We start from the raw sequence: 12,050 nt of genomic DNA, 5'->3' as shown, positions 1-12,050 counted from the left end.
AGAAAGTACGTGCTTTCTCTCTTACCCTGAGTGCTACGGAGAGCAGATGTTAGTACAGCCTCCACAGAGGGTGACTTAGCAGCAAGTATCAAAGATGGCAATACATCTAAAAATTTATCTTAGGGAAATAATATGACAAGAGCAAAAGCCTTTTTTCTTCAAATATATTCATCACAGTATTCTAACATCAAAAAGCTAAAAACAATATAGGTAATAATGAATGTTTATTGAGTTCTTACCATGTGCCTTACCATGTGTTTAATTATTCTACTAGAATAATAAAATTATAGGTAATAATAGAATAATAATGCTCTAATAATAGAGTATAGTACAGCACTATTGTCAGTGCTCTGTTTAAGTACCATGTGTTACAACTTATTTAATCTTCAAATTACCCAAAATAAAGCTGTTATGCCAATTTTATGGGTAAGGAGATGAAGGAATGGGATGAGTATACAACTTGGCCATGGTCACAGCTAGTCAAAAGTAGCATGTCCGTTTCAGTCCCTATTCTCTTACCTACCTACACTGCCTCCCACATAAGGGGTTATGTTATGAACAGTTACAGGATGAAATATCATATGGTTATTTAATGATCAGGTTTAGAAGAACATTCCATTAAATGCAAGTATATTATTAATATTTCACATAAAGAAATGTCACATTATAAAATAACATGAATGATATGGTCTCAAGTTCATACGGGGTTATCTTCTGATAGTGGGGTTAAGAGTGCTTCATTGTGCTTTTTTTGTAATTTCTTATATAACTATAACTACTTAACTGTTGAAAGGACAATAAACGGGGGGGGGAAGGTAAAATACACAGTTGCTTTCTCAACAAGGACTTGATATCTTCTATCTTTTACTTATGAATATCTATATTTCAAAGAAGCAAGCGTATAAAGTTTTATAATGTAAAATGGTGACAGTATGATCCAACATCTATAAAATGTGAAGAATGTACTGTAAGAATTGAATACAGGAGGGATGATCATGCTAATTAGGTGATATATAACACAGTGAAGAGTTGTATGTCCACATACATACAACTTCTGAAAATTTTTGAAAAATATATAATTGAGAACAATTTGGTTGAATTCTTTAACATTTAGAAGCTATTTAGCAAAATTTATGTTGCTTAACTTTGTGAAAAATGCCTGCCACGGAAGCTTGAGCTGAAGCCTTCTTTTCCTTCAGGGCAAATACTACCTTAGCAAGAAGAAAAGACAGAACTTAGCTTGCTGTCCTCAGAGTACAATCTTTATGTGTCCACGGGTTGACCATTCTCAGAGCACTTCAGGAAGATCCCCGAAACAACAGGGTGGACACATTTTAATAAGATGGGTATCTGAGGGCCTTGAGAGGCCTTTGCAGAAGCCAGGTATTACCTGTAGACCAAATAGTCTATCCTAAGCATTCATGCACTACCATCAACCAAAGGAAGAAAAAATCCTAGATAAATGGGATAGAAATAAAGGAGGCTGCTAAAAAGTTAGTAATTTGAGTGTGATATGGGAGATGGTAAAAGGAGGGGATGGCCTAAGTTTTATCCATATCTCAAGTCTCTTTTCAAAATACAAGGTGTCTTAACAAATAGCTTCTGATAACCATAATGTATACATGGATTCAGTGTAAGGGGTTGGATATAAGAAATGAAGACAAGAATACAGCATTGGAGTTATTCATTTTAATCTCATTCTCCAATTCAACCTCCTCATTTTCCAGTGAGGAGACTGAAGCCCAGAAAGGTCAGGTCAGTGTACACTGTTCCATAGCTGTCCCACACTCTAGCTATTAGCCTGTGGTCTCAGCTATAATCAAGGAAGGTCCCATTTAAATCCTGCACTAACTACAGCTCCAATTCTCACAATCAAAATGCACATACCAGACTCTGATTTATCTGTAGAAGAATTCCACTACAACACATTAGCTAAGATTTGCCCGTGAGAATTAAAAAACTTTCTCTTCGGCTGAGTTATGATACTATTAAGTTAAAAATAACTATTTTAACTTAATACACATGCTGATTGTTTATATAAACTCAGCACACATGCTGATTTTAATTTTAACTGTATATAAACTTAAGATTTACTCTGAAAAATAATTTATTAATAAATTCAATATTTTTAAACTCAACTGAGGATATCTCAGATTTCCTGTGGGTATGACCTATTGCAGTTTGCCTTGCCCTCTGAGCTGCCTGAATTACTTAGTCTACAAAGGACCAATTTAGTTTAGCTGAAACAAGAGTAGAATTTGTAAAAATGATCCTCTATTATCTAATATTTATAAAGGGCTTAATAATGTCAGGCACTTAAAACACAACACAAAAGCTTAGAAATACACATACATACCAGAGCACAGACCCCTTATTCTCAGATTAGTAACCATACAGATTGTTTTGGCTGATATATGACGTGGTTCTCTCTTCAACTGTGTTTGACTTCATGCATCCCTCTACTTATTGGACAGACATTTATTGAACCCTGGCCCGGAGCCTGGTCCTATTCTAGGCAGTGGGGATATAATGACCAATTAAACAAACAAACAAAAAAAGGGCTTACTCTCGTAGTGCTTACATTCCAGTAGGAGGACTCAGACTCTAAATAAGTCAACAAAAGCCAAGATGATTTCAGAGAGTGATGAGTGCTATAAAGTCAATAAAACAGGGTCATGTAACAGAGAGTGGCTGGCTGAGGGTTCCTTCAGACAGGATAGACAAAGAAACACATTTGACTGAGACCTGACTATAAATAAACCAATCATGTAAATATCGCATGGGGGAAGGGAGGCATTCTAGGTGGATAGAATAGCACATGCAAAGGCCCTGAGGTAGGATGGGATGGGTTTGGCAAGTTGGAGGAACAGAAATATGTTCCTGAAGCTGAAGCAAGATGGGCACAGGCATACATGGTATGAGATGATACAGGATGCTGGATCAAGATATTTGGTCTGAAGTGAGGTGGGTTCATTATGGCCCCGCAGTCGGGTGTGTTTGGGATCATCAGTTTCTTCCAGGCCTTGGCTTGCTTCCTGACCTTCTCTGAGTACCATCTAGTCCTTGTGAGTCCTCCTTTGCCTCCATGTGAAAAGTTCTCAAAGTCCTTTGGCTTCACATCACCTTGTACTTAGTTTTGCAGTGTCTTCCTCACCCTCACTCCCGCTCACCCTCACCATCAGCATCGGTCCTTAGAAATCCCACTCTGGCCTGGACACATTTCTCACCCAGCTAGGTCTGCATATTCACAACTGTGATAGGGCTGGATCTACCCTCAGATAGAACAGAATTCATTTACTCAAAGTAAGTGAAAACTCAAAACAAGCTCACTCATACATGATTCTGCATTTGTCCTAACACACAGGTATGCTGTGGTCTCTAAAAGATTAAGATGTTAAATGAGAACACCAATCCTAGGATAATTCAAATTTTGAGTTAAACTATTTTTCTTCATTTCCATAAACCCATAGACTAAAGGTTACTGAGCAGATTTTCCCTTGCCATTCAATCACATTCCCTCTATTATTTATGAGCGCTTCTTTGTTTAACTTAAGTTTTATAGAAAGGAAATGGTCAGCAACAGCTTGCCCTCATTCCTCTATATCAGGTCGCAGGCCTGGCTGAGTCATTCGTTCCTTGCAGGACAGCCTGTCACAGGGCCTCAGTCCTGATGATTGACAGGGGCAGAAGTGCAATCGTCCACACCAGATTTACCTCTACTGGACTCTAACCCCAGGACATCAAGTCCCGTCCATTTACAGAGAACTTGTGTGATTTATCCTGCTTGGGTGCAGACTCCTGAGTATACACAGGTCCTGTTCCCATGGACTATGAATCCACACCTTCTACTGGAAGCAGCCTCCCCCATCTCAAAAGAGGTTCAGACTCTGCCAGCCACAAGACTGGTAAAACAGGCACCTCTGCTTGCACAGACAAGATCGATAAAGAACGCACAGATTAGATCCATCCTATATGCTGCTGTAGAAAGACATGAATAGAAATAATGGCGTGCCTTTCTTGTATGTTTGCTGTGGTTCATAATAAAAGGTTTTATTGAATGAATCAGAACTCAAGTCTTAAAAACTGTTTTCAAGTAACAGTGAAATTCCAAGAGCCAGGCAAAGCTGTGTCATTATCTCCTAAAATCTCAGGAAAGGCCCCTCAAGTGAGGCTTCATGTCATCCTGAGACCTAGTGAATCTGTAAAGAAAAGTGCCGAATTCTCTAGAACAATGGTCCTACTTTTTGACACATGTGGCAGGAATCCTGGCTGTACCCAATGCCAGCTGTGAGACCTCAGGCAAGTTTATTAGCATTTCTAAACACGAATTTTCTCACCTGAAAAATGAGAATAACCCTACTTGTACCCCAGAGAGAGACTGAGAGGATTAAATGAGATGAGGTATGGCCTGAATTCTGTGGCCCACATGTTGGAAAACCCCGCTCTGAAGAGAGAGGCCCAAGGCCTTGAACAAGTAGCAATGGGACAGACTCATCTCTCCAGGGCAACCCCAGTGCATCTAATTTCAACTCATGAGGGGTCTTAGTGGCTGTTGAGAACTTTCTATGAGCTTTTGTTATTTATATAATAGAAAAAGAATTGTTTCTTCATTGGATAGAAAGTGATTTTTCTTTTGGACTAGCCATGATTCTATTAATGGATGCAGTTACTTGGAAACAGTTTGATCCTTTTGAGGTTTGCTTTTAAGCGCTGCTAGGTTGGACAAGAGCAGCCTTCAGATAGAAGTAATTTGTTTTCAATACAGCAATGATACCCTTCTGAGTACTCTACCCAGTGATTCCGACTGGTGAGAACATGTCCTGTTCCTGGCCTTGTGTGAGGTCTGGAGATTACGTGAAAGTATAAATGCAATGCATCTAAGCCCACAGTCAGAGATACTATGATTACTCAATAAATGCTACCTAAGGGAAACCCGGGACCCCTTCCAGGGTTGATGCTGAAAGGCCTACCTAATGAGTTAGGCCGACCAGAGCCAGATCAGCAGGTCCTGATATTCGTGCATCAGCTGTCAAAGATGACGGCCCCTCTGGACCTTGCTCTGATAGGTCCCATAGGTGTCGTCACTGTCACACGGTGTGTGAGTGTGGGCGTGTGTGTGGGGGGGGGTGTGATTTAGGGTCAACAAGATCTGCAGGAATAGACATGACCTCAATATGTTTCCTGAGAGTGGCAAGGACCCTGCTGAGGTACTACAGGGTGTCAGGACAGGATATGGAACAGGTGATTTCAACAGCCTTGGTGGCACATATATTAGTAAAATATCTGGAGAACACTAAAACTCATTATTAAATGAACAAAGAAGTCGGTGACTCGGCTTGTAAAGGAGAAAAATTTAACTCAACTTCATAGTAAAAGAAGGTACTTCAGTCTGTAAGCTGGGCCACAGCCTCCTTTCAAATACAGCTTTGTTTCCTTTTTACATTAATGATGTTCTTATGTAAGAAAATTTGGATTAAAAAGTAAGGAGTGTTTCTGCCTTAAATAACTAAAGAAAACCCTCGACAATTATATGCAACAGTGGTTTTCAGAGGCTGGACACCAGGCAGCAAGGACAGTATTCCCTGCGAGGGAAACAAACCAGGGGCGCCCTGTGATCGCCACAGCTTACTGCCTGTAGAGTTTCCAGCTGCCGGATCATGCAACGGCTGTCTGTCTCTCTGGGTTGAGGAGATGGAGCTGGGAGTTTGAGGGTCAAGGGCACTCGAGGGGCTCAAAGGGAGGGCGCCAGAGAGGAGAGCTACAAAAGTGAGCTCCAGAAATCTGCATGTGCATGCCTGCGAGGAGAGCCTGAGTCTGGGGAAAGACCACCCATAAGGAGCAGAGGCATAATCACAGGGGCTCCCAGGGACCAGGAATAGGACATGTTTCCAGCAGTCAGAATCACTGGGTAGAGAATGCAGAAGAAAAAGTAGGACTGGAATTTCCCTGGTGGTCCTGTGGTTAAGACTCCACGCTTCCACTGCAGGGGGCACAGGTTCAATTGAATAAGAAGAAGAAAAAAAAAAACAAGAAAATGTAGGCCTCCTCTAAAGGTTGCTCTGTTCTAGCCAAACAAAGATTAAAAGCAAACCCCAAAGGATCAAAGTGTTTCCAGGTAACTTAACTGTGTCCCAGAACAAAGCTCAGGAAAACTTAAAGCAACAATAATAAAAAACACTCAATGCAATATAAAATTCATATCTGTTTATCATCTAATCAAAAATTCCAAGGCATGCATAGAAGCAGAAAAATACAACTTTGTTTTCCAAACACAGGAAAATATAACGTTCAAAAAGCATAGTCTCTTTTTTTTTTTTTTTTTTTTTTGCAGTACGCGGGCCTCTCACTGTTGTGGCCTCTCCCGTGGTGGAGCACAGGCTCCGGACGCGCAGGCTCAGCGGCCATGGCTCACGGGCCCAGCCGCTCCGCGGCATGCGGGATCTTCCCGGACCGGGGCATGAACCTGCGTCCCCTGAATCGGCAGGCGGACTCTCAACCACTGCGCCACGAGGGAAGCCCAAAAACGTATAGTATCTTGATTGCAGGGCTGACTACGTGAATTTACACATGTAACAAAATGGCACAGAACTATATATACGTGTACCAATGGCAGTTTCGTAGTTTTGCTATTGTACTATAGTTGCAGGAGATGTAACCAATGGGGAAGCTGGGTGAAGGATACACGGCACCAGCCACACTATCTTTGCAACTTTCTGGTAATCTATAATTATTTCAAAAGAAAAAGTTTTTAAAAAGTATGTTCAGGAGAGACATAGCAAATATTTTTTTTAAAACCACCCAAATCAAACTTCTAAAGATAAAAATGTCTGAGATAAAAAATACATTGGGATTAAGAACTGATGAGACATTGCAGAAGAAAAGATTAGTGAATTTGGAGATCTGGCAATGGAAACTATCCAAAATGAAACAGAGAGTGAAGGGCTAGAGGACAGGGAACAGAGCATCAGTGAGCTGTGGGGCAACTCCAAGCAGCCCATACATATACAACCGCAGCCTCCAAAGAAGAGAGAGATGAGGAGACAAAACAAAATATTTGAAGAAATAATGGTCAAAACATTTCCAAATTTGATCAAAACTATAAACTCACCAATCCAAGAAGCTCAACAAATACCTTTTAAGAGTGAGGAGCTGGGTACGAAGAAGGGGTCAAGTTGGGTTTTAGATTCCCATCCCCCAAAGCTTCCAGTGATAATGAAGTCAACCTGTGGGTGAGAGTTCTTCTGCCCCAGCTAAGACACAGTGCCCTTCCCTGCCATGAAGGTGTCAAAGAGTTCCTGAAGGTTCCAATCCAGCGATTCTCTTCTCCACCCCGAAGTGTGAGAAAGGGAGCTGGTCCACATTTCCACCAAAGTAATAGCCCTCAAGAGAAAGCAGGCTAGGGATTCTCCAGTTTGAGATAATCCGTTACATAACAGATTAGACGTTATATTTGACAGAATTTGTGAGCACACAAATACACAAGAATGTTTGCATTAAATGAACATCGAAACCCTCAAGGGTTCAACTTGGTAGCTAACACATTCAAATAATTGCTCAAGCCATTTTTAAAATCCTGTTTGTTGAATGGTCTTCAGAAACTTCAACATTATTTTTAGCTGACAGTTTTTTTCTTTCTTAGCATTTTCTAATCAGTGCATTTTTAGATCAGTGGTGTCCTAGGCTTGATGAAATGTAGTATTTTTCAGGATAAGAATTCTCATTAAAATATATGTTTTGACACATTTGTTGACAAATCAGTTCCATTAGTTAATAGTCATCCCCTAGAATGAAAAGAAATATTGTGTTTCCACATGAAAACACATGCTTTATTGGAAAATAGTATCTAGGAAAAGACGTCTTTCAAAGGGAGGTCAGGTACCCCAACACTAGCAATCATAAGGCTGTGACTCTTATTCGCAAATGTTCGTTTACACCATGGTTCTAAGTAGTCTACAAACAAGTACAAGTCGCTATGACTACAGAAGGAAGTATAAATGCAATTTGGTAGTATAAATGCAATTGGAAGTATAAATGCAATGCAATTTGGTAAATAGGATATGTTAGTCTCCTGGGAAACACTGATAAATAGGTCATAATGATGTCTTATTATTAACTCACAACCTAACATAGAAATTTACTCAGTGACTGAAACGTCGCCTCCACAAAGCCCTTAATAACATACGTTATGGTGGCCAGAACTGAATTTTTTTTCCTGATTACTCAGTGCCTTTCATTATCTCCAACTGGAAGTCCTTGAAGTGGTCTATCTCATGTCTTTCTAGTCTCGAGATGGCTGCATTGACTGGGAGTCAGGAGAACGCTATCTTTCTCCTGGCTCTACCTCTGCTGTGACTTAGCTTCCTTCCCTGCTTCATTTACTATCCGTAAGGAGGGAGCAGCTGTGCCTACACTTACATTTTAGATCCAAAGGAATGGGAATGATTTAACCTTGTTTTATGATCTTCCTGAGTAAAAAGAGGGTATAATACAAGGAAGAAAGAAGGCAGTGAAAAGTTAGAGAAGTGAGTTACAAAAATTGACAACAGTGGTAAGAAAGTCTATGGAGTTAGCTTTAAGTAGAATTCTGAAAATAGATAATTTTATGAACAGTTTTGGATACTAGTTGAAAGTATAGACTCTGGAAAATATGTTCCGTCCTGGCTCCACTATTATATAACTGTGTGACCCTGGACAGGTCATTTAATCAAGTTGTGCCTCAATTTCCTCATCAGGAGAATGGGGTGCTTGTAAGGTGTGTGTGTGTGTGTGTGTGTGTGTGTGTGTGTGTAATACCTACGTATGTGTTAGCTATCAATATCAAATGATCGATAGTTCTCTACTACCTTTATCAAATCTATAAAAGTAGTTCTTACATAATTCGTTTTCCCTCTTATTAAACTACTTCTCACCAAAGTGTTAATAATTAATATATTATCCCTCCTAGGAACATCCACAATTTAAAAGAGGACGCAAGGGAAGGCAATGCTTAACTCAAAGTTTAAGGAAGTTGCTAACGGTGGAATTTCAGCCATCAATAACAAGCCAACTGGGAAAATATTAGATGATGCCTCCTGAATATATCTACTCGACAAGACTGCCCCCACCTCAGGGGTGGGGATGGTGTGTATCTCTAAACCTCTTTAAGTTGTATGTCACATTTTTTTTTTGCATTCTTGTATTCACATATGTATGTCCTTTTCAGAGAAAAAGATCAGTTTTCATCGGATTTTGAAGGGACCATAAACTAAAAATAATTAATAATCCTTGGGACTTCCCTGGTGGCGCAGTGGTTAAGAATCCACCTGCCAATGCAGGGGACATGGGTTCCAGCCCTGGTCCGGGAAGATACCACATGTTGCGGAGCAACTAAGCCCGTGCGCCACAACTACTGAGCCTGTGCTCTAGAGCCCGCGAGCCATAACTACTGAGCCCGCGTGCCACAACTACTGAAGCCCGCGCGCCTAGAGCCCATGCTCTGCAACAACAGAAGCCACCGCGATCAGAAGCCCGAGCACCACAAGGAAGAGTAGCCCCTGCTCGCTGCAACTATAGAAAGCCCGTGCACAGCAACAAAGACCCAACGCAGTCAAAAAAAAAAAAAAAAAAAAATCCTTGCCCTCTAAGCTGCCTTAGTGCTTAAATCCTAATTCTCTGTCCATATCTAAGAGATGCACTTCTAGTCAAACACATGCACACGCGCCCGCACACACACACGGTGGCGGCAGCCGCCTTACTCTGGAAGGTTCCAAAGGAAAAAGTCGCACATGTAAAACACTTCTCCCTTTAAGGTCTAAGCAGACGGATGCATAGATTTAGTTTTGATCATTGTTAAAACACTCTCTTCCATTATTCTTTTACTATCTATGCTGTTTATTATTCTTTTTCCTCTGATTAAAAGAAAATACATTTAGAATAAAGAGAAAAGTAGCAAGAAGAAAACGTAAATTACTCCAAATCTTACCAATCAAGACAACTACTTTCAGTTATTTCTCTATTTTTATGCAAATACATAAACATGCACAATCTGTTAAACACATGGAATTGCTGGTCTTTCATCATTTTTCTTTACCTATAACATAAACACGTTCCTCCACTGCTACATGTTCTGCAAAGCATGGTGTTAAAGATGCCTTAGTCACTATGTTTGTGCTGTAACTTCACCAATTCATTATGGCTGTACACTTGTTTCTCCCCTAGTTTGTTATTATTATAAATAAAGCTATGGAGAATATCTTTGTACATAGCTATCGAGTACACCTCTGATTATGTACTTGAAACAAATTCCTAGAATTGGAATTTCTTGGTCAAAAAGATTAAATTTTTTTTCTTATTCATGACTCTCAGTCACTTATTTCTCATTTCTAAATACAATTTATGTCTTCATTAAAGGAAAAGTTTAATCATATTTTTAACATTTCTAATCTTATAATTTTTAAGTTTTCAGATATTTGAAGAAATTTATATAAAAGTCAAAATCAAAGCCCTTTCTTCTTAAAACACACACACACACACACACACACACACACTCCTAACATATGCTCATTCAGAAAAACAAAGTCAGCAAGGTATTACCACGGCTGAGACAAGAAATATTTTATTCCAACTGAACACTGTACAAGAAATTTCCTCCTTTTAACCACTGGGTGTCCCCTGAAGTGTATGTTTAAAGTAAGACAGCTATTACCAGATCTATATAACAAGCAATTCAGCAACGTCTCATCGCATAGCTGGTAGTAAGAACCCTCATTTTTGTTTTGTTTTTTTTTCAGTGCGCGGGCCTCTCACTGTTGTGGCCTCTCCCGTTGCGGAGCACAGGCTCCGGACGCGCAGGCTCAGCGACCATGGCTCACAGGCCCAGCCGCTCCGCGGCATGTGGGATCCTCCCAGACCGGGGCACGAACCCGTGTCCCCTGCATCGGCAGGCAGACTCTCAACCACTGCGCCACCAGGGAAGCACCCCCTCATTATTTTTTAAATGCATTATTTAAAAATTTAGCCATTCAGCTTTCTACTCGGCTTTCACTTTTCAGTGAAATAGATGTATGGTTTCAGACTTTACTGAGTCTACTCAGTGTTTTAAGAAAGTAAGCTGAGAAAAAAGTAACAAAATTGTATTCAGAGAAGTAATTTTTAACCCAAGCACTAAGTGAAACCAAAATTGGAATATGAATATGAGATCACTTTAGCTCTCAGTTTCCTGTAAGTAAAGTGTTTTCTTTGAGACTGTATTTGCAGATTTCAGAGTGATATATTTCTGCAATGTACTAAAGTCCAAATATTCTGCATCTTGAGCTCAAATTAGACCACTTAGGAGCAAGAGGCTTGATCTGCAAAAGAAAGAGAACAGGGGTGCCAACCTTAACGTGAAAAACTAACCAGGAAGTCTACATTCTTAATGACTAAGATAAACATATGTTTAGAATTCACTCCAGAGTGCTTTCCAAATAATGTCTTTCTTATGTGATATTGTGATAAATGAATCAATTTACCTGTGAACATCTGGCAAACAATCCAAGAACTCTGTACCGTGTGATGCCATCTTGGTCACACTTATCTCTTTTTGTGTAAATGAACACTGATTTCAACTGTTTTTTTTTTTTTTGCTTTATCTGATGTTTGCTATATAAATGCATGTACATTGGAAGAGAAGAACAGTCATCTATGCAGAATCTCCACTTACTCAGCACCCACTTACTCAATCCACTTAATCATAACAGGAACAGCTCCCAAGGGAACCTACAATACCCCAGTCTCCAAACAAGAAACTTTCCTCGGCCCTCACAATTCTAGAACTATTATCAGCCTAGACCCTTCTTCCAGCCTCCCCACAGATGGCACTGCAACATCCAGGTTCCCCCACCCCTTTAGTTGCTTCTTCTTTCACTTGTTCACTGGTTTCTCCTTCCTACATCCTCCATGCTGGCATTTATCAACGTTTGCTTTTAGTTTCTCTCTTCTCTCTACACTCTTTTCTTCGATAATTTCAACCAAGAATTTTGGCAGTGAGGGTTAGAAAGGAAGATGGAATGGGAGCTTGAGCAGTTTCAAAA

At 40.1% G+C, this 12,050-nt stretch overlaps 1 protein-coding gene across 3 annotated transcripts in view; it reads right to left on the bottom strand.

Moving 5' to 3' along the window:
* The window catches only part of CAST (calpastatin), a 125,433-nt gene that overhangs the window by 92,589 nt on the left and 20,794 nt on the right, over positions 1-12,050 (bottom strand). The gene's annotated exons all lie outside the window — the stretch shown is intronic.

Source organism: Lagenorhynchus albirostris, chromosome 3, assembly GCF_949774975.1.
Source record: "Lagenorhynchus albirostris chromosome 3, mLagAlb1.1, whole genome shotgun sequence".
Taxonomy (NCBI): domain Eukaryota; kingdom Metazoa; phylum Chordata; class Mammalia; order Artiodactyla; family Delphinidae; genus Lagenorhynchus; species Lagenorhynchus albirostris.
Note: the sequence above shows the minus strand (reverse complement) of the source record. Positions and strands in the feature narration are given on the sequence as shown.